The sequence below is a fragment of the Podarcis filfolensis genome (assembly GCF_964270895.1).
Source record: "Podarcis filfolensis genome assembly, chromosome: 4".
NCBI lineage: Eukaryota > Metazoa > Chordata > Lepidosauria > Squamata > Lacertidae > Podarcis > Podarcis filfolensis.
Genome location: NC_139607.1, coordinates 88,473,346 through 88,497,518, shown reverse-complemented (window position 1 = coordinate 88,497,518; position 24,173 = coordinate 88,473,346).

Sequence of the window (24,173 nt, the reverse complement as noted above, 5' to 3'; positions counted from 1 at the left end):
CAACATTGAGAAGATCCATCATTCAGAAGATTCAATGGGAGCACCAAATTTTGGCCCACGGATTGCCAGAGTAAGGAGCTTGAGGACACTAGCACTCAAGGAAACAAATGGAACAACCTTTAAATCATCTCTAGTCCTGCAATTCTCCTCTTTATAGGCCTATTCATTTTTGCTCACTTGCCCATTCTGGGAAGTGAACGGCAAGTTCTGCTGATAACAAAACAGATGAAAACTCAAATGACAGGAGCCGAGTTCATCTAATGTCAGCAGAGGAGACACAACAACATCTCCATGCTGAGCTGCTCTGAAAAATTAGTCCGTGTTCCGATTTTGCAGAAAAACACTTTCCTCGTTCACCTTCCAGGAATCGGAGAAATCAAGCGGGGAACCTTTCTGCTTTGATGCTCTGCTCTTTTGTGTTGGAGTGAGATGCAATTGATATGATTTTCAAGGAAGCAGAATACAATGGCCCCCTAGCAGAGACCCTGCTGGAGCGTCTTTTCAGTGGCACCCGTTAAAATGCTGCAATGGTCGCTCCATTTCCTTTTGCATCAGTACACCAGAAATCAAAATTTTTAAAATCAGCTTTCCTACCTCTGCTGGCCACTGCAGCGGGTGCTCTATTTGATAAATAGAGCTCAGACTACCTTGTGGGGCAGAGGAGATAATACGAATCACTTTGATGAAAAGTGCGGAAAAGCCTAACGTAAAAATTATTTCAGGGTCTTACAGATTCTGCGTCCCCACCTTTGCATTTCTTGGCAGCTGGTGGCAGCAGAAAAGTGCACAGTGTAATGGCATTATGACATAAGGCATCTATTCCCAGAGGAGAAAGAAATAAGCCCTCTGTGGTTCCAGAAAGGAGGAGCAAACCCAATGAATAGAATTGGCAGGGAAGCAGAATTTGGCAAAACTTTAGGACGGGTGTGGGGAGCCTGTAACTTTTTGGGAGTTGCTGGACTACAACTCCCATCATCTCCGGCCATTGGCCATGATTGCTGGGGCTGATGGGAGTTGTAGTTCAGCAACATCTGGAGGGTCAAAGGTTTCTCCACAACTGCCTTAAGAGAAATATCTGAAGAACTGTTCCACAGTGGAGCAGCTGTCCTTAGGAAGCAGTGAAGTCTCCTTTGCTGAGACATTTCTAAAAGGTTGGGGTGGCCATCTATCAGGGGTGCTGCAAGTTGCATCCCACAATGAGCAACGGGTTGGACGTGATGATCTCGGGGACTCCCTCCCAACTGTATCACTCTACAAACAAAATGACCACAGGGATGGCTTCTGAAATTCTTCTTATCTGAATTTCTCCCAGGGTTCAAGTTCACCTGCTGTTCTTTCGTCCTGGAAATGGAAGCAATGGGTTAGGAATTAAGCATGTCAACTACCATGGTGGCTCTTTTGGAAATCCAAGAAGTTTGCCTTCTCCAAAGTCACCTTTTCTCTTTCTAAGCTATCAGTGCTATCTTTCATTTTGTTTCTGAATTTGAAGTTACCTGGGATTTCTACTGAAGTCACAATTTGTATTTGGGATTCTCTGTTCATCTCAGTTTCTGTCTAGGTTGCTCTCTCTGTTAACCTGCCGGCGATCATTAGATTTTCCACTTGTGGTTTTATTCAGCACTCATGTGGACGGATAGCACCACACCCCCTTTCCATCCCCAGCTCTTCTGTTGTCTCATCGAGAAGGCTACTCGAATGCCAGACAGACTGAGCATATCATTGCCATTCATACTGATGGAGCTTTTCAGCAGGAGAAGATAAAAGACAACCTACCAGCCCCTCCAAGTTCTTTAAAAAAAACAAAACCACAGGGAGAGTTTACAACAGAGAGATTTATATAGTTTCTTTCGTGGATGGCTCATTACTCATCTTTAATGGTGACAGTGGGGAGTAAGATCTACTCAGTGCATTACTGGAGAGCCCAAGCTCATCACATGCTTAGGTCCCCCAAGGTCCAATTCCTGTCATACTTGGTTAATTTGATCCCAAGTATCTGGTCAGGGAATTGATGCCTTTGAATTATGGTGCTGGAGGAGACTCTTGAGAGTCCCATGGACTGCAAGAAGATCAAACCTATCCATTCTGAAGGAAATCAGCCCTGAGTTCTCACTGGAAGGACAGATCCTGAAGCTGAGGCTCCAGTACTTTGGCCACCTCATGAGAAGAGAAGACTCCCTGGAAAAGACCCTGATGTTGGGAAAGATTGAGGGCACAAGCAGAAGGGGACGACAGAGGACGAGATGGTTGGGCAGTGTTCTCGAAGCTACCAGCATGAGTTTGACCAAACTGCGGGAGGCAGTGGAAGACAGAAGTGCCTGGCGGGCTCTGGTCCATGAGGTCACAAAGTCGGACACGACTAAACGACTAAACAACAACATCTGGTCAGGGAAAGATCTCTGACCTTGGAGCATCTATGTTACTTTTGAACACCTAAAGAGGCTGCTCTGTTTCACCCTGTAGGGGCCACAACTGTCCTGTTTCATAGCCAGCCATAACCTATTCTCAGTGCAAATAGCTTGATGGCCATACTTGAGTTTCAATGGGCATGGGACCAAGTGTACCACGATTTTTTGTTCTGTATACATGTTGAAACTCCTGGAGTCTTCTTTCTCTGGAAACCACTTCGGTCTCAATGGCTTAGGACAAATAGTATTACGATTCCCTAGTCCAACAAAGTTTAAGGTCTACATGCAGTCTATGCAGATTACTTGGGGCCAGAAAAAATAGTGCAGAATATGGTTCTGATTTGGGGTGTGTGTTTTTGAAATGGTGGGTTTATGGCTCAGCTGGCCATCTGTTTCTTTGTTTATACAACAGAGTAAGTGTGATGTAGTGGCCAGAGCAAGGATGAGGATCTGGACTCCAGCTCCCATCTGCCTTGACCATTGACCGTGCTGGCTAAGGCTGATGGGACTTGGAGTCCAACAGCATTTGGAGGGCCACAGGTCCCCTATCCCTGACTAGAGGGTCAAGCTTAGAACTAGGAAGGATGCTTAAATTCTCTGAGCTCAGGTTAAAAAACAAACTTTGAGAACACAGAAAAAACTCATGTCAAAGGAGAAGGAATCCCTACAAACCCCAGTGTTCTTCCCTGACTTGGAGGGCAGATGCAGTTCTCCTGAGGGCCACACCCAGACTCCTGTAGCTTCTTTTGCTGATTCCAACTAGTTTCCTCTAGTTAAAAGGGGGGCTGAAGTACATCAGCTACCAGGTGAGGTCTTCTAAGTGACAAGCGTGAGTTTAAATGACCGTTTAACCTGCCTGGAGAGGAAATTAAATTTACTGAGCCTGCCTTTCGGTGTCATCCGAAAAACCACATGGTGCTTTCCCAGCAGAGCAGCACAAAGAGAACGTCCACAGTAAAAGCAAGACCAGCACATTTGATGTCCTTTCTCGGGTGACACGCTGTTCTTTATAGAAATCTCTCTGGAGAGGTTTGATGTCCTTCTGGCTATTCAGATTACTCACTTGTATTAACTGCTCCCTGGTTCCATTCCATCTATGATGCCCTTGCAGTGGTGCTATTAGGGAGGGAGAGACCCAGGTCTTTAATTTCCTGGTTGCAGACCTGCCCCTTCCCCACCAATTTATTTGGTGAGCACCACTGCAAAGTGAGTGTGAGATCCCAGCTACCCATCATCCTAATTTCCTCACAGGCATTCTACGCATTTACGCATCATGGTCCTGTTGCCCAGATCTTCTGAGTAACTGCAGGTGTTCCTGGTGATGCCCTTGACTAGGTGTGATTATCTGGGCAGGTCTTCTCCTCCTCTTTGTAGCAGAATGGTTTTCTGCCTCTGAGACTTTCTGCTTGTCCTTTGAAAGCTAAGGGGCTTTTTGTGAGACCCACCTCTTCTGTTTTGCTTTAACCTGTACTGTGATGCTTTTGTGTAGAATGATTCTACTGCGTGGAATGTTTATATTGTTGCAACCTGCCCTAGGACATTATGGTGAAGAGCAGCTAAGAAACCTAACAAATGAATAAGCCGAGACCTTTCAGATAGGAAGAGGCCTATAAACGGAAATAATGATGAGAACGCAGGAACATAAGAGCCCTTTGCATCACGTCAGTGAAGCCTCTAGTCCAGAATACTTTTCTCATAGTGGTCAGCCAAATGCAGAATTCAAGCACAAAAGCACTCTCCCTTCTTGTGGTTTCTGGCAACTCGTATCCAGAGCATAGCCATCATGGCTAATAGACCTTGATAGAATTTGTTTAATCCTCTTTCAAAGCCATCTAGGTCAGTGGCAATCATTGGTTCCTGCAGGAGGGAGTTCCTGGGAGGGGAGGGATGTCAAGAGGGCAAGCTGCCCAGCATGCCCCTCAAATCATCCAGCTCATGATTTTCACACTGACAATCCAAGGCCTCTTTCCAGTTGGCAGGGCTGAAGCCATACAGAGTTGCAGTCAATTAGAGAAGACTGTTGTGCACTAGGTGGGCCAAAGGCTTGACCCCATAGAAGGAAGCTTACTGTGTCATTACACAGTTGTTCCTCTGAACTGGGTCACCGGCATTTGCAGCTCACAGAGTTTGACTCGGCTGCGCATTGAGAATTGTGCCCTTGCAGTTTCTGGCAATGGTGGTCACTCCTCATTGCCCTCCGTGGGCAGTGAGGAGGTTCATGTCAGTATTTTCATCCCTCCCATTGCAAAGATCACCAGATCATGTTTGTTTTCCTTTCTGTCCCTGAGAAAGGAGAGGGCGGAAACCACTCTTCCAGACTTCCGTCCCTAGCTGTGTGCCTGTTTTTCTTTGATCTGTCTAGAGACTAGATGGCAGTATGATAGAGCTGACTCTCTCGTCCATGTTTGTTATGTTCTTTTACAGTGGTACCTCGGGTTACATACACTTCAGGTTACAGACACTTCAGGTTACAGACTTCGCTAACCCAGAAATAGTACCTTGGGTTAAGAACTTTGCTTCAGGATGAGAACAGAAATCGCGCGGCGGCAGCAGCAGGCCCCATTAGCTAAAGTGGTACCTCAGGTTAAGAACAGTTTCAGGTTAAGAACGGACCTCCAGAATGAATTAAGCTCATAACCAGAGTTACCACTGTATTTGTTTAATCAGTAGAAATAAAATTAGGCATGCAACAAAACCTCCACAGTATTGTTTCCGTTACTCTGATGCTTTTGAGGTATAGCAAATGTGAGTCCACTGTACCAGGACCTATTCCAGGGGAATGCTGTGCTGCTGTTCCTGCGTTCCTGTGATTGGAAGGTTGAAGAAGGTGCTCCCGACACCCAGCCCATGCAGGCGCTGAAGATGTGGGCTGTATATGTATATGGGTGTAAGGTCAGTTCAGGCAGGGGGAAAGCCAGGATTTATGAGGCACAAATCCTGGCAATGTTCCCCAGTGGGGTCTAAGGAGCTCACTGCATCCCGCTGTGCTACGCAAGCCCATGTCTGCCAACCCAAAAGGCCGAGCGGGTGCGACCTGGGAGTGTGTCCTTGCCATGGATGAGCCCTCCATCTCCGGTATGAATGGTGGTTGGTTCCTCTATAATTCGGACAATTGGCATTAATCAAGAGGAGCTCCTGGACCAACATATGCTAATAGGTTGCAATCAGTCAGCTGCCAAAAAGACTGCTATTGGCTCTTTGAAGGTATTTGAATGTTTTCTTTGAAGCTTGGGAATCCTTACAATAGCCAGGAAAGGAAGGGTGAGGACAAGGTGCTTGGTGCTTTCTTATGCTTTTCAAATTGTCTCCTTTTTTCTTGCCCTCCCCCCTCGACCAAGGCTGAATGGACTTTATTTAAAATCATTCCTGGAGTGCTGTTGGAGGAATGCAGTGGTGGTGGGGAGAATGAACTGCTGCTGAGCAGATGTACTAAAGAGGCTAAATTTTGTGGGATGTAAAACTGCAGTCAAGTACAACATTCCTACAGTGGACATGTGACTTGAAGAGGGTGTGGTCTGTTGTACTAGCATGGAGGAGCACACGGCCTCCATGTTCTGATCAGTGTGTGTGTTCTCCATTTTGGAGGTTGCTGTGTGTTTGGAGAAGTGAGTGCTTAGCCGCAGTCACTTAGAACTAACTTCTTTATGGAATAGTTCTACAGTGGTACCTCGCAAGACGAAATTAATTCGTTCTGCGAGTTTTCTCGTCTTGCGAAGCACGGATTCCCTGGGTATTAACGGTTTTAAGAAAAAGGAAACAAACTTGCAAGACGTTTTCGTCTTGCGAAGCAAGCCCATAGGGAAATTCGTCTTGCGAAGCAACTCAAAAAATGAAAAACTCTTTCGTCTTGCGAGTTTTTCATCTTACGAGGCATTCGTCTTGCGAGGTACCACTGTAATTGTTAAGTAACCTAAGCCTGTCTTCAGGGATATGTCTGTGAACCTGAATGAATCTGTGAGTAAACTATTTTTATATTAACGTTAATCTGATTCTTGTGTTTATTCTTTCTAAGAGGGAAAGGCAAGGGATTTTACCAGGAAGGAATCTTTAATGATGAGTCAGCAACAAACTGATCGCTGTGTAATCTAAAAAGGGGGATGTTTAGAACTCTGCTAGAATATGGAACTTGCTAGCGCAAGTTTGGAAGGATATTATTAAATCATATATCCTCTCCTGCCTCCCTAATCACCCCCACAAATTTGAGAAAAGATCTTGCTTTCAACTGTGCGCCGAGGAAGAACTCCGAAGCATAATTTTAATGGTGTAGTTTGGATATGCACTCTGTGAGTTATTTATGGCTGCAGCTTGTATGCTAGTCTGTAAACAGAGGAAGGAATGGAATGTGACCTTGTACCATCCAGAGAAACACTGCAAGAAACTGAACAATGGAACATAGTAATCAACTCTCCCAGCACACCAGGTCCGGAACAACAAAGTATATAAAGGACTACACACGTGAAAAGGATTGCTTATTTATAAGACGTAATGGAGGTGCTGTTTGTAAGATGAAAAAAGCAGCTAGCTGGAAGAATGGTTTAATAGCAAGTGAAGAATGTCAACTGAACTCTAAATAAGAAATGATGCGTCTATGCGAGGAAATGATGATGATCATATGTTTGGAACAGGAGCGGGAAACCTGATTTTCAGAAATTGTATTAAATTAATTTAATTTGGTTTGATCTGTAAAAATTTGGGGAAATAATAAAAAATAATAATTTGGAGAATCGTGCCCTTGCGTTTGTGTTTGCTTTCTGACCTCGGCCATGCCACTTTTGTTTTTCTATACAGCTGCTCCCGGATGGTCTGCCGAAATAATGGGAACAAGCCATCCTTCCAGATAGGTTGTAAAAGGGAATCTTCAAAAGCTGCTGATTGAAAGCGCACAGCGCAGTTACTGAAAAACACTATTATGATTCCAGACCACATTGTCCAGGATGGTTAATGGGGAGCCTCTGGGAGATTCATAGGCGGGTTTTAAAGTACGGCACTTGAGCTGGTGAATAATAACATTATTTCCTCCCTTTATGTAGCATAATAAATTATATACTCAGTGGTTTATGCCTGAGCTAAAAAGACAAAGACCGCTCTATGGAGAGCTTGTAACCTGCTGCAGAAAAACGTAATAATGGGGCATCACTACAAGAAGGAAATCATGCATGGGTGGGACCAGAGTGGTAGAATTGTTTGGGGGGGAAATCCCTATGACTGTATGGTAGGGAGAAGCCTGGGCAATCCCGCCTCCATCTAAACTCCAACAGCTCAGCTGCTTAGAGCGTGGTGCTGAGAATGCCAAGGTTGCCGGTTCGATCCTCGTAAGGGACAGCTTCATATTCCTGCATTGCAGGGGGTTGCCTAGATGATCCTCAAGATCCCTTCCAACTCTATAATTCTGCTGTCGGAGGCCACCACTGAGAAGGCCACCCTCCTTCAGGTGAGGCACATAAAGAAATGTGAATTACACTGTTCTTCAGAATCTTGTGGGGCAGAGCACTTGGAGACAGATTAAGCCCCTGTTTCTCCCTTTGCCAATTAAGACAAAGAATTGGGATTGTAAACTGTTGCAGTTCCCTTTGGCTTTTGCATGTGACTCAGTTGCCTTAGATTTTTAATTTTGAAGCAAATGCTATTACGTAGATGGGGCCTAAAAATAAGTGGGCACGCACTGCACTCACGAGTGTGTGGACCATGCTGGGAAATATCAGGCTGAGTGGAGGAGTTGTGCGAGTTCCAATCTTGCTCTCCCTCTCTTCTACTTCTGATGCTGGCAGTAATCCTGATGGAAGAATGTCAACTGGACTACTTCCCGTGACAGTAGAAGCTTTCCACCCATGCTTTGGCATTAGGAGGTAGAAGTAATATAACTTAGTTATTAACTGTTGAGAGCTGATGGTATGCCCAGTGCCCACAAAATGTCCATATGGAGTGTGTGTGTGTAGCAATTATTCCCTGAAATAGGCTACTTTTGAAAAAGGTGACCAGTTGCCTCATTCTTCTCTTTACATGTTGCATTCAACAAGTGTGAAATAGGTGTATCTGCATGTGCAGACCAGCTGACATGTACAAATCAGTGAGTGTACTGATTTGCACAAACCTTTGTACATGTTTTAGAGGTGGCATTTTTCTCTGTTCAGTGCAACATGCAAACAAAGTCTAACTCACTCTACGTGAGGCTGCCCTTGAGACGACCCAGAAACTCCAGAGGGTGCAGAATGCCGCAGCGAGACTCCTTATGGGGTCCTCACTGCAGGATCACATTCACCCAGTGCTATACCAGCTGCACTGGCTCCCGGTGGAGTACAGGATCAGGTTTAAGGTGCTGGTTTTAACCTTTAAAGCCCTATACGGCCTAGGACCCTTGTACGTACGGGGCCACCTCTCCTGGTATGTCCCACGGAGGACCTTACAGTCTTCAAATAAAAACATCTTGGAGGTCCCGGGCCACAGGGAGGTTAGGCTGGCCTCAACCAGAGCCAGGACTTTTTCGGCTGTGGCCCCGATCTGGTGGAACGCTCTGTCACAAGAGACTAGGGCCCTGCGGGACTTGACATCTTTCTGCAGGGCCTGCAAAACAGAGCTTTTCCACCAGACCTTTGGCCAGGGCACAGTCTGACCCCTCCTTTGGTAATCCTCATAGAGCTCTAGCCCAATGGTTGCCATTAATTTGACTCTGAATTGATTTTAGAATGAACTGATTTTAGAATGTATTTCAATTAATTGATTGTGGATTTTACGTAAACAGTGTTATTTTTACTGTTATTAGCTGCTATGAGCCCGGCTTTGGCTGGGGAGGGTGGGATATAAATAAAAAAAATATGATGATGATGATTATTATTAAAGAAAGCGTCTTCTAGTCAGAGACGCTGGTACAGTCGAGGAGAAAGATTAGGCACCCACAGAACAAAGTTGGACAGCACCATTTGTTTTAAACTGCTTTTAATATTGAATTTTGGCATTGCTGTAACCTGCCCTTGGACCTTATGGTCAAGGGAAGGGAAGAAATTCAATGCATATGAACATAAGGGTGGCCCACTGGATCAGGCCAATGGTCCACCATCCTGTTCTCACAGTGGCAACCAGTTACCTGTGGGAAGCCTGAAAGCAGGACCCCTACATAAGACTATTGGCTCCTCCTGCGATTTCCAGCAGCTGGTATTCAGAAGCATTTCTGCCTTCAGATACACAGCATAGCTATTGTGGCTAGTAGCCACTGATAGATTTATCCTCAACATCAATAAGTAATTAAGTAATTTATTAATATTGAGACTGATGCAATCACTGGCTACTGAGAGCCAGTGTGGTGTAGTGGTTAAGAGCAGCAGATTCGTAATCTGGAGAACCGGGTTCGCATCTTCGCTCTTCCACATGCAGCTGCTGGGTGACCTTGGGCTAGTCATACTTCTCTGAAGTCTCTCAGCCCCACTCACCTCACAGAGTGTTTGTTGTGGGGGAGGAAAGGAAAGGAGAGTGTTAGCCGCTTTGAGATTCCTTCGGGTAGTGATAAAGCGGGATATCAAATCCAAACTCTTCTACTAGCCACAATGGCTTAGTTGATTAGTTAAATCAGACAGTTAACACAGGACAGGGGAGGTAGGGCAGAACCTAGAGAGACCCAGATTAGGTGTCATCAGAGTTACCCCATGACAAGTTGTAAGTAAAATAAAGGCAGGCAGGTGGAGGAGTATGTGGGGTTGGCTAGGCATTGCCCCACTTGCCCTAATGCAGAGCTTTTGAAACCGTGTGTCGCGACATGTTAGTGTGTCAGCTGCAGTGTGTCAGTGTGTTGCATGAATGCTCCCTTCGCTCCTCCCGGGGCTGGAAAGGGGTTAGTTTATCCTCCGGTTTGCTAGTAAAACTGAATTACCATGCCGCGAAATGATGCATGTGTGAAAAGTGTGTCATCAAAGTGAAAAGTTTGGAAAGCTCTGCCCTAATGGATCAGCCTGTTAAAGGTATAAGTTTAATGTACATAAAGTGCTGTGTTTGCATGCACAGTATTTGGAATGCTGTAAACAGAAGTTTACTTTCAGCCAGAGGCTCCACTTTGGGTGAAAGAGGAAGGCTAGTGTTTTTCCATTTCAGTGAGTTAAGCTTCCTGAGGATTCATCTCCAGAAATCCGAACTGAGGCTCTCACAGAAGGAGAGGAAATGTGAGAAGTCAGAGATGGATAGTAGTAGCAGCAGTTGCAGAGAAGCTCTGCAATGGTGAACAAGCTTAGGACCTCTCTCCGGGATCAGAGAGAGGGAAGTTTACCAAGTTGCATAAAGAACCAAACTGCATTACCTGTTTGCAATGTGTTACTTGGTTATTTTGTTCATGTAATGGTTATATGACATAGCTGTCAACCTTTCCCTTTTCTTGCGAGGGATCCTATTCGTAATAAGGGAATTTCCCTTAAAAAAAGGAAAATGTTGACAGCTATGGTTATATCTAACTGATGTTTAAGACTGTCCTGCAATAAAGCTTTGAAACACGTTCTTCAGGTGGAAATCTCATTTAATTCTACACAAGGTCCAGATCAGGGATCTCACTGAACAACTTCAACACAGCCTCTATTAGGCATAGTCCTGTCCTCTGACGAATCAGAGAACAAATCTTCTGTGTGACAGCCCTTCATGTGTTTGAAAAGCACAATCCTGATCTCCCCTTTGGCCTTCTCCAGGCTAAATAGCCCCGGTTCTTTCAAACTATCCTCATCCATACCAGTAGAGACATTAAAACTAAAAATATAATCATGCATCCCAGCTCCCACAAACAATTCTGCTCAAAACATCCACCACAGGGAACACTAGCATCTAGTAGCAAGTGATGTGGCTGTAAAAAGGAGAACTGTAGCTATCAAGTCCATACAGCATGTGAAAACTTCCATTAAGGCAGCCTGCCAGGACATTTCATAAACTGTGGACTATATGTTCCTTTGGTTTATGTGCTGCTGAGAAAGGGACCTAGGCATTCAGCAATCTGAAATGGAGAATTAAGGTCATTCAGTTGATCGTCAGGAAGTTTCTGCTTACTGAAATACTTTTTTAAAAAATTATCATTCCCTGGTCTACTCTTTTCCTGAGGTCATGGGATGGATAACTACAGTGGCACCTCAGTTTTTGAACGTCTCCGTTGATGAACATTTCGGTTTCCGAATTCCATAAACCCGGAAGTAAATGCTTTGGTTTTTGAACACACCTCAGAAGTTGAACATGCCGTGTAGCTTCCGCTGAGTGTAAGATCTTGAGGCCTAGCTGTTGGCTAATGAGTTTTCGGTTTTTGAATGTTTCAGAACTCGGGTGGTCTTCCGGAACGGATTATGTTTGAAAACCGAGGTACCACTGTACTACGGAAAGGGGAGAAGTGAGATTCAGTTCACATTTAAAGTTGGAACTACCCAATTTGTACTTTTTGAAAGGGGTTCGCCATCCCTGCCATAAATATTCATGGGGAAATTACACGTTCACAACTGTGAATGTTTATTTAATCACAGTGGTTCCAAACATGTCACTGGCTTGGAGGAAATCATTGCACAATGAACCCCTGTGTGACAGTTCCTGTTTCTATCCTGCACATCTTTTTACATATTTTGAGGAGACCACCTCTCTAGTCTTGCCCTTAAAACCTTCCCGTTTCAACTCCTTTGACTCTAGCAATAGCACCTTCAGAAACAGGCCAACCATCGAATCTGGAAAAGTTATGCAAATTAAGACCAATATTTTTTTAAGAGCTCCCTGTTATATTCATATATGCACATGCACAGCGCCTCATCATAGCAATGTTCTATCAGTTGTAATTAAAACTCTCCACTCTCCAGCTCTTGAGTTTTACTCTGACCTTTAATGAGACCAAATTGGTCTCCTCTCGATTGCAAGCTTCTCCAAGTGATGCAGGCAGTCTTAGTGACAGAACAAGGTCAATAATTGCATCTGGCATAAGATTAAAGCCACAGGGTGGTTTTTATAAAATTAATTTGTAGCATGAGCTGGACTTCAGGTCTTGCCATCTTCCATTGTCCTGGGGTTAGAGTCAAGACATCCATTGCCCATGAATCTGCCCTTTTTGATGTTTGGTACCTTCCTTATTGCAGGGACGCGGGTGGCGCTGTGGGTTAAACCACAGTGCCTAGGGCTTGCCGATCAGAAGGTCGGCGGTTCAAATCCCCGTGACAGGGTGAGCTCCCGTTGCTCGGTCCCTGCTCCTGCCAACCTAGCAGTTCGAAAGCATGTCAAAGTGCAAGTAGATAAATAGGTACCACTCTGGCGGGAAGGTAAACGGTGTTTCTGTGTGCTGCTCTGGTTTGTCAGAAGCAGCTTAGTCATGCTGGCCACATGACCCGGAAGCTGTACACCGGCTCCCTCAGCCAATAAAGCGAGATGAGCGCCGTAACCCCAGAGTCAGCCATGACTGGACCTAATGGTCAGGGGTCCCTTTACCTTTACCTTTACCTAGATAAAGCTACCCCACATGCAGAGGTGGAGCTAGCTGCTCCAGCACCCGGAGTGGCACACATACTGTGCACCCGGGGGCGGGGCGAGCACCCATGGGGGCAGCGCCACCTGTGGCAAGCAGCCCAGGGTGATAGCACTGCCTGCTGCAAGCATCCGGGGGGGCATGGCGATGTCACCCCTCCTCAGGGATGACACCTGGGGTGGACCTCACCCCCCAAACCCCCTTCCTCCACCAGTGCCCACATGGATTATAATGAGACAGCCGTGTGTGTGTGTTTGTGCGCACACACACAAATGGTGCCTCTCTGTTGTGCAATTCATGGGCTATGCTCCTTGAATTGTGGACTGAGAAATTGGAGCATAAATGAAATATGACAAGAACAATATGTTGTGTACTTAAGAAGGAACAAGTCGCCTTCTGGGTGACCGAGAAATGAGTCTAGATCATCTGATACCATTAAGGAAATGAGCTGGCAAAATGCACGAGCAAAATAGCTTCCAAATGGTCATTGGGTCAGCCTGACATGTGTTGTTTCTTATGGTGACGTGAGAAAGCAGCCTAAGGGAAACGTCGGTGTCCCAAGAATGTCAGCATGTGTCTCAAGCATCCCCAGCGCCCCCAAGGAGGATGCACGATTGGAAGCTTAGTTATTTATAGGGAAAACAGTCAGTTACACAAGCTCCTAAGGAACAATCACAGGCACTGCTCCTGCTATAAGGCAAGATAGGCATTTCAGGCCTGTGCTCCATCCCAAATGTTGGAGCCTTCTCCAGCCCATTTAAACCCCGTCTTCTGGTGTGATGCACACAAGCAGAAGGTGACTTCTCCTGTGCACCATCTTTAGCATCTCCTGTTGCCTTAGGCCCTAAGGAAGTCAGATTATCCTCCACCAGGGCCAGGGCCTTCTCAGTGATGGCTCCGACCTGGTGGAATGCTCTGTCCCCTGAGACCAGGGCCCTGCAGGATTTAACTTCCTTCCGCAGGGCCTGTAAGACTTTCTATTTGAACTTAGCCTGATCTTTTATTCCCCTTCCTTCCCTCCCCCTCCCCTTTTTATGAAGATTACCTGCTCTGGGATCCCACAGCTAATTCTCCCCTGGTCTGCTCGCTGGCCCAAATAGGACTAATTTAGCCAGCTAGCCCTGGTGATCATCTAATGTTTATTGGATGGATTTCCCCCCTAAACTGATCTTTGAATTCTGAATTTATTGTTTTTCGCGTTTTATACTGCATTTTATGCTGGTTTTTTTGTTGCATCAATTAAGTGTTTTAAATTTGTTGTTAGCCTCCCTGAGCCCAGTTTTCCGAACCGCGAAGGGCAGGGTATAAATAAAAAAATATTATTATTATTATTATTATTATTATTATTATTATTATCCTCGGAGACAGCAGAGAAGGCAGGGTGGACCTTAGTAATACACTTTCCTATGCAAGGTCAACATTTGATGCCCTCCCCCAAGACCTTGGACACCGGTTCAAGCCAGGTAAACAAGGCAGGGTCCTAGGGCCCTCATTCCTCCTTCCCAAAGCACAGTAAGTACTTGCCTGGCTTTGGGAAGGAGGCAGGAGGGCTCTAGGACCCTGCCAGAGCCCTCACACCTCCTTCTCGAAGCAGGGCAAGCACCTACCAGGTTTTGAGAAGGCACCCTCACTGGCTGCGTGCCCAGTGCTGCTGCAGCGCTTGCATTGCCCTAAATCCACCTCTGAAGGAGGGGGCAGAGGAGAGTCTGACAGCCCAACTTTCTCTGGGACTGTCTCTTCGACCTCTGCACCTCCCTGAGGCTCTTCCCTGCCTCCTCTCCTCCTGCCTCTGTCTCTCCAGACTCTTCCTCTTCTCCCAGTCTCATGAGTGGCATTTTGTTGTTGTTGAGTCGTTTAGTCATGTTCGACTCTTCATGACCCCATGGACCAGAGCACGCCAGGCACTCCTGTCTTCCACCGCCTCCCGCAGTTTGGCCAATCTCATGTTCGTAGCTGTAAGAACACTGTCCAACCATCTCGTCCCCTTCTGCTTGTGCCCTCAATCTTTCCCAACATCAGGGTCTTTCCCAGGGAGTCTTCTCTTCTCAGGAGGTGGCCAAAGTATTGGAGCCTCAGCTTCAGGATCTGTCCTTCCAGTGAGCACTCAGGGCTGATTTCCTTCAGAATGGAGAGGTTTGATCTTCTTGCAGTCCATGGGACTCTCAAGAGTCTCCTCCAGCACCATCATTTAAAAGCATCAATTCTTCAGCAATCAGCCTTCTTTATGGGCCAGCTCTCACTTCCATGAGTGGCACAGAACCCTACAAATAACTGGCCCCTTCCTCTTTATCATCCTTCTGCCCCCCCCCCCCCGTGCGCCCTTTGGACTCGCCTGTCTCTGACAGCATGGCACTATTGAGGGGAAGGCAGTAAATGCAGGAGGAGGGGCAAATGTTGTGCCCTCCAGCTGCTGTGGACTGCAGCTCCAATCATTCCCAGCTGTTGGGAATGGGAGCAGTAGCTGACAGGTGCCATGTCACCCTAACCATAACCCTAACCCTGTACTAGCTGGACTACAACCTTGAATTCTGGTAACACCTCTTGCTTGTCTGGGTGGATGACAAGAGTGAGCCAGCCAAAAATCACACCATGGACAATGGATTTCATTAGCAAAAACAGGACCTGCACAGACTTGGCACAGTGTTGATGAGCACAGGAACTCATCCTCGGTAGGTCTTGCCGAGACTAAAGCTCCCCACCTCCCCGCAGCTGTCTAGGTCTCCTCCACTCCATGGTTCCCCCACAAGCAATCAGAGACTGCGCCTGTATGCCTGTCTTTGCTCCTCCTGCTTCATGCCTCTTCTGGGTCTGGGAGATCATATGGGAAGGGAGCTTGTTGAGAAGGAGAGGGGGACACTCATGACTCTTCACTGGCCTGACTCATCTCTGCCTCTTGGCCTCTCCCCTCCAAGCTTCCTGCTTCAGCTTCAGCTTCTGATTCTGGATTGCTCCCTGCCACAGATTCTCTCAGCTCACTAAGCTCTGTTACTCTGTTACAACTTCAGCTTCCAACACCACCTTTCCCCAATCTTCTCCCTCATTTCCATGTGAATACTCTTTGTTGTCCGTCCCACAGGCTCTGAGCCTTCTGCCCTTGGTGGTTCCCCAGCTGGTTCTTCCCACCATTCCTCTGTATCCTACGGGACCGCCTCTCCTGGTATGTCCCACAGAGGAACTTACGATCTTCAAACAAAAACATCTTGGAGGTCCCAGGCCACAGAGAGGTTAGGCTGGCCTCAACCAGAGCCAGGGCTTTTTCGGCTGTGGCTCCAATCTGGTGGAACGCTCTGTCACAAGAGACTAGGGCCTTGCGGGACTTGACATCTTTCCACAGGGCCTGCAAGACAGAGCTGTTCCACCAGGCCTTTGGCACCAGGCCTGACTCCCTCCTTTGGCAATCTTCACAGAACTCTAGCCCAATGGTTGCCATTAATCTGATTTGAATTAATTTTATAATGAAATGATTTAAAATGTTGTATTATTCTATTGTTGTTAGCCACCCTGAGCCAGGCTTTGGCTGGGGAGGGCAGGATATAAATAAAAATTATTATTATTATTATTATTATTATTATTATTATTATTATTATTATCCAACTAATCCATGATAGTGGAGGATAGAGAAGGGTGTGTGAGTGGGTGTGCAGAAATTAGGCTGCTGTGCAAAGGTCAAAGGAGCATTTCCTGCTCTTCCCACTTTCTCTTCTGACCCCATCCACCTCTGGATGTGGCCACCTAGAAGTTTGCGCTTGGGCTGAAGAAGTTCCCCTACACCAGCAGTTCTCAACCTGTGGTCCCCAGATGTTGTTGGACTACAACTCCCATCACCCCTGACCACTGGTCATGCTGGCTAGGCATGATGGGAGTTGTAGTCCAACGACATCTGAGGACCCACAGGTTGAGAAACACTGCCCTACACCAACTTTTTATCCCATTTTTACCTCATGTTGTCATTCTTACAGGGGAGGGAGGCAACATTTGTCACAGTTCAAGTGGGAAAGATTCAAGTGGAAGATTGGTATTGGTGCAAAAACTTCTTTGGGACATTTTGTGTGCCCTTATCAGTCTTATCAGCAAGGAGGACTGAGCTCGTGATCATCTTCTGAGAAATTCCAGGGTTCCTAGGCACAGCTTGAAAACCCCTGCTCTAAGTGGACCAGTTTATGATTTCTTTGGCAGTTTTTTTTGTTCCTGCAATAACGCCCTTAAAATGTTAAAAAGGAAAAGAGAAAACCTGGGAAGTGTGGTGAAAACTGATGTTAGCAATGGTAGTTTAGAGTTTTAATTCTGCAATTTAAGAGCCTAGCACACAGCTGGATAAAAAGGGAATTTAAATACCAAGCTCAATAGAAGTAATTAGAGATCTAAGGAAAATTAGTCACCAAAGTGCCAGAGGTTTTGGTCATCCATTTTAGTGCATGTTAAAATGTTTATTCATAATCACACTGACCTATACATATCCCCCATCACAGAATGTTTTTTAGAATGACTAAAATGAGGGGGTCTTGTACTGATGATGTTTTTAATACATGTTTGGCACAGACGTTATGCTGAGTGCTTCCAATACACAACTTTACCTCAGAGGGAGGAATCTACAGTGTTTCTCAAACTTGGTCTCCCGCTGGTGTTGGACTCCAACTTCCATCATCTCTAGCTAGCAGGACCAGTGGTCAGGGATGATGGGAACTGTAGTCCAACAACAGCTGATGACCCAAGTTTCAGAAATACTGTAAGATTCACCAGGATAATCAGAATTAGAAACTAGAGGATCTCTGGCTGAATTGGGGGAGTTTCCTGACACAGCTTTCCATGCTTGTCTGAGACAGAGATATTTTCTCCATCCCAACCAGCTGAGCTGAGCCCAGAAGGTCTACGACCCTGAAAAGGGGACACGGCAGGGATGAGAGGGGGGAAACTTGCATAGGATCCATTGACCTAGCAACTCAATATGAGCTATGCCAGCAAAAAGTATGGAATAACCCAGGGCTTGCCCACACGTCTGCTTGTCACATGCCTAGGAAGAATAGGTCAGAGTGGTTTTCCACTTGCCCCAAGCTTTCTAGGCAGAAGATCCAAGCAATTTTGCTCTTGTTCCACTCCTTTTCCATGGAAAACCTGCTCTTTAGTGCTAAATTGGAGCAAGCATCAATCTGGAGAAAACCTGAATGGTCGTTTGCACCGACTGAGCGCTAAAGAGCAGTTTTCCCTGAGGAAAGCAGTGGGAAATGTGGACAAGCCCTCAAACACTATTTTAAAGACTTGTTTTCCCTCTGCCGGTTCCTAGGGCAGCTCAGTGAGCAGTGGCCCTGGACCTGAGCAGGGTTTGGAGCTGGCATAGTTTAGGCAAGCTTAATTTACTCTGGCTTGTTTTAGTGCCAGATCATTGTGTATAGGATTGCTCTGTAAAAGTCCAACATCATCCAGAGGGTCACAGGAAGATGTAGGTATGCGGGTAGCACTGGACTTTTACATAAGGTTAGCTAAAGTGCTCGTCACTAATTGTGTGTGTGTGTGTGTGTGTGATGGGGACAGAAACTCCAGTTTCTAGTCTTCCAAGACTCTAAGCCAAACTCAAAGTGTATCCACTGAAATTAATGGACCTCAGTTAATCATGTCCATTACTTCAAATTATCATGCCCATTACTGACATTGAATACAAGCCTTTATCTGCACATGTTTCCTCCAGTGATGTTATTTAGGCAAATCATTATTGAATTTAGGATCAATTAAAGATAACGGTGATTTAGCTGGATTTATACAAACTTTGAACCTCCTAAGGGGCTTACTTATCATGAGGTTTTCTTTCGCAACTAACGGTATAGTTACCCACAATACATTGTGCAATGGTGTCTTTAAACAGTCTTCCTCAAATCTTGCTGCCTGAGATAATGGACCCAAAACAAACAAAATCATATGCAAAACAACATGTTTTTGTGCTCGGAATTTCTTATTTCCCTCTTTCTCTTCCATCTTGCATAATTAATGCTTCTAATTCGCCGCCCCCCAACCAAATAATTAAACAGAATTAAAAATGGGGATAAAACATATTGAAAACATCAGATTTAAATAATTAAAGAACATGCCTTAGTATAATAGAATTGCTTTCCCATCTATGCTGAATAATTCACAGAGGGGTTAGTTAAAAGAGCCACCCTTGCTTTTGAATTAATTGTAGAGATGGTCGAATAATATGCCTCAAATATGTGACTAGGTCATTCATTATCGGTTAGAAAAGTCTTCATGCATATGGATGTGCCACAGTCGGATTGGAGTGAGTCACACGCGTGTAATGCTTGGCTGCCCTCACTTTGGTGGAATAATTTATCTGAGGCAAATGTCCGCGCTAGGTGCTTTGGAAACCCATGAAGCTGAGGTATTGAAAAGCGAGAAACTAATCAGAAAAGAAGAGGGAAATATCCCTTTTTTAGCAGAGCACAGTTAAGGAGCTAGACGTGCTAAGTGGTCAGGGCGATTACTCCCTGTCTAGACTTAGAGGCAACGGAGTCTGCACTCTGCATAGGTATGATAGTATTAACAATTATGGGGTTTGGAATCCCCAGCAAACGTCCAGGCCCCATGATGGTTGAAACAAAAAACTTGCAATGATTTGTTTCCTGCAAAAGGTCTGGCGCTTCTTCACACTTCAACTTTTTTTAGGCATTATGATCATGTCTATTTATTTTCCTTCGCTCAAAAAGACTTTCCCCAATTTACTAGCTGCACAGGACCTCTGAGGGTCTTACAGCACCTTCTGGAAGTAGCGTAAGTTCACCAGGCAATACAACAATCATGGTGCGATAAAGTCATCCTTGAAATCTGACAAGATCTGGAACGAGCAAGAATTCTGGGCAAAGTTTGGGGTTTTCTTGGCTAGGTTCTACCTCCAGCGATGGAAGCAGAATATCTCTGAATTCCAGTTGCCGGTGCTGTCGTCTCCTGGGTTCCAGCTCAGCACTCTAACCATTACACCACGTTGCCTTTCTTTCTTTTTGTGGAGGGGGAAGGGACCATCCCTATCTTGCACCTCTGGAGTTGGGAGGTGAGGAGCACTTGTCAGAAGCTATCTGAGGCAGCACTCGCAAGCAGGGATCGTGGCAAGTTGCACTGTGCACCCCTGCATGGGAGAAAGGGTGCAAAACAGAACACATAACATCATATGTCACGTCCACATCATATGTTTTAAGTGTGTGGCTTTCTCCCAAGTTAGCAATATCGAAAGCAACACGATGGCCAGAAATAATTACAGTGTAGAAAACTTTGTGAAATAATGCAAAACATCAAAATTATCACACTGAAGTCTCTGAAAGTCCTTGAATAAAGTCATGGTGCCAGACTTTACCCATTTTGACTCTTCGAAAATGCGGGTGCTCACTTATTTGTCCCATGTCTGCAATGGAAATCAAATTGTAATTTTAATGGACTGCTCTTTGGAAGAGAACAGAGAGTTTGACAAGTTGATAAACGATCTGCCTTACAGAGTTCTAGTTCCCAGCAGCCCTTAACAGACTACAGTACCCAGAATTCTTTGGGGGAGGGGAATGAGTTTTGAATGTGCTTTGAAGGTAGGTCTCTTGGGCGTTCAAGATTCCTAGAAGGCAAGGTGAAAGGCGCCATACGTCATTGAAATGTCTGGGAAAATCTGGACATATGGCAGCCCATATGTTGGTAATGTAGATTTTGGCGAATCTTCTTAAAAATAGCTCAGAAACTTCATGGGGGGGAGGAGCTAAACTAAGAAAAAGTCTGGTGAAATATGGCAACCCTATGCCACCTTTATGCTCAGGTGTAGCTCAACATTAAAATGGGAACAAAGACAAAAATTCATGACTTCCTGGCAATGAATGTGACGCACCTTCACAAAAAGAAAGCAGCAAACTGAAGTGAAATTAGAAGTAAGATCTGGACAGAATAGAGCATATCAGGAACCCAGGAAACTGCTTTATTATATTGAGTCAGACATACTCAACCAGCATTTAAGACCCACAGATATGTAAATATATAAAACAGGACAATTTACAATAAAACTATGGAACAAGCAGTCTCAGATCTGTTCCAACTATTATGTCTTTTTCAGATACATCCCAATTAGTTGGAGGCATTGATGCTGGTACAACGTCTGCGGGGTGGCGTCAGGCGATTCTGGCAGTTGCATGTTGTTGTCAGACTGAGGCTGCATTATTCCATCTTCCTGATTCCACACCTGTTAATTTTCATGTTTTACATCATCTTGCCTATGACTTTAAAAGCCACTTCTGGAAATCCAGCAGAAGCTTAGCACTTGTTTCCACATTAATTGTTTCCAGGGGAAAATATTGGTCTGCAACCATGGAAACCCAGAACATCACGGGAGTTTTGCACAGTAAGTTTCCCCTGGTTTTCACAAATGATGTCCTCCTTGCTCACATAGCAAAGCTTTGAGTTGTGTTTTGGCATTCGCCATGTGGTGAACCATGGAAGCACAGAAGCACGCATGTGCATAAAAGTTGGAGACATGTCACATGGCATTTGCTGTTGCAGCAAAAGACACCCACTGGTGTCATTGAATTTTTGTGTGACACGGTAGCATGTCAATCAGAAGACCACCACTGCACAATGCAACAGGCACTGCAATGTAAAAAACGAATGCTAGAAACTGAGAGAGATGTGCTAGCTTGATAACTTGCAAAATTAACATAATAAACCAAACGTCTGAATGCAGCCCAAAGTCAGGCCATTGGTCCCTCTTGCCCTGCAAGATTCTTTAGCTGAAGCTGTTGGAGATTTCTGGGACCTTTTTCATGTTAAGTATAATTGGTTGAATTCACACAAACATGGGAAAACGCCTGTATATTAATGAACGTTTAAAATGGAAAATGCCTAAATGCGTATTGCTAACATTGGGATTTTCCCCCAGTAGTTTTCTAAGCTTCTAAGTGGGTTAATGATTACTTGCTGATTGTTTTCTGTTATTCTAATGTAACCTTTGATCATGTGATAAGGCTAAGGTAAAGGTAAAGGGACGCCTGACCATTAGGTCCAATCGTGGCTGACTCTGGGGTTGCGGCGCTCATCTTGCTTTATTGGCTGAGGGAGCCGGCGTACAGCTTCCGGATCATGTGGCCAGCATGACTAAGCCGCTTCTGGTGAACCAGAGCAGCACACGGAAACGCCGTTTACCTTCCCGCTAGAGCGGTACCTATTTATCTACTTGCACTTTGACGTGCTTTCAAACTGCTAGGTGGGCAGGAGCAGGGACCGAGCAACGGGAGCTCACCCCGTCACGGGGATTCGATCCGCCAACTTTCTGATCAGCAAGTCCTAGGCTCTGTGGTTTAACCCACAACGCCACCCATGTCCTGATAAGGCTACTGAGTTGCAAATTCGCCATCTTGAAAGGCCGGTGGCTTTAGTTTTTCCCCTGTACTGCTACAGAGAACAAAAGCGTGAACAATGACTCCCCAAGAACTGCATAGCCTAAGGCCAATGGAGGCTGGAATGCAGGCTATGGGGGAGAGACACAGTTTGGATATTTGGAATTATCTTTTATTTCTAAGATGCTGAATCTGTGCTAGGCAGCACGAAACACTGTATGGGTGTTTTGGATGTATCGTTTGATCTTTCTGTTTTGTTTTGCTGAGTTCTTCCAGTAAAACTCTGATTAATATTTTTTATGAGTCTGGACAATGCATCATTTCCAAAAGGAGTCAGTTCTTATGCTTCCAGTAGCTTCAAACTGAGCAATATTAATATGTGCAATGCTGCATGCATGCAAAAGGTCCACCATTGTCCTATGGTTTCCCCTACACAGTGGAACTGCAGTGTCCTGAAATAGGTTTTATAGATATATAAAAACCTTGTTGTTGTTTAGTCGTTTAGTCGTGTCCGACTCTTCGTGACCCCATGGACCAGAGCACGCCAGGCACTCCTGTCTTCCACTGCCTCCCGCAGCTTGGTCAAACTCATGCTGGTAGCTTCGAGAGCCAGTGTGGTGTAGTGGTTAAGAGCGGTAGTCTCGTAATCTGGGGAACCGGGTTCGCGTCTCCGCTCCTCCACATGCAGCTGCTGGGTGACCTTGGGCCAGTCACACTTCTCTGAAGTCTCTCAGCCCCACTCACCTCACAGAGTGTTTGTTGTGGGGGAGGAAGGGAAAGGAGAATGTTAGCCGCTTTGAGACTCCTTAAAGGAAGTGAAAGGCGGGATATCAAATCCAAACTCTTCTTCTTCTTCTTCTTCGAGAACACTATCCAACCATCTCGTCCTCTGCCATCCCCTTCTCCTTGTGCCCTCCATCTTTCCCAACATCAGGGTCTTTTCCAGGGAGTCTTCTCTTCTCATGAGGTGGCCAAAGTATTGGAGCCTCAGTTTCAGGATCTGTCCTTCCAGTGAGCACTCAGGGCTGATTTCCTTCAGAATGGATAGGTTGGATCTTCTTGCAGTCCATGGGACTCTAAAGAGTCTCCTCCAGCACCATAATTTAATTTTTTTTTTAAAAGATATTTATTGGAGTTTTACAAAAACATAAATTTAAAAGATCATATAAAAAGAAAGAAATACAATAAAAGAAACATAGAAAAATACATAAAATAAGAAAAAGAAGAATAAAAACAAATCCATTTTTGTAACCCTAACTCATTATCTTATTTCCTTGGCCTCCTCACACCTTCCCTTTTTGTATCCCCATTTAAGTAATCAAATCAGCAAATCCTTACCCTCTTTCGTTTATCTTAACTCAATATCTTAACATATTATAACTCTACATTTTCATCCATTTTCAGTTCAATTTTGCATACTCTTGTTAACTTTGTTGCTAATGCCACTTATTTTCAATCCAACATCATTTTTAACATTCATTAATTTTACAGTGTTTCTGCAAATAGTCTTTAAATTTCTTCCAATCTTCTTCCACCAACTCTTCTCCCAGGTCTCGGATTCTGCCAGTCATGTCCGCCAATTCCATATAGTCCATCACCTTCATCTGCCACTCTTCCATGGTGGGTAAATCTTGTGTCTTCCAATACTTTGCAATGAGTATTCTTGCTGCTGTTGTTGCATACATAAAGAAAGTTCTATCCTTCAGCACCATAATTTAAAGGCATCAATTCTTCAGTGATCAGCCTTCTTTATGGTCCAGCTCTCACCTGAAGCAGGAAGCGGCAAGCCACTCCAGTATCCCTGCCAAGAAAACTCCATGGCCAAAAACAGCAGGCATATAAAAACCTTATATATGTTCTATTATTGAGTAGAGTTCACTTGCTTTTAGAAAGAACCATCTGGCTCACTTCATCACAGATACTGTCCTTTACTGCTCTGTGCTAATTCCTTCTCATTGTGTTCCTCTT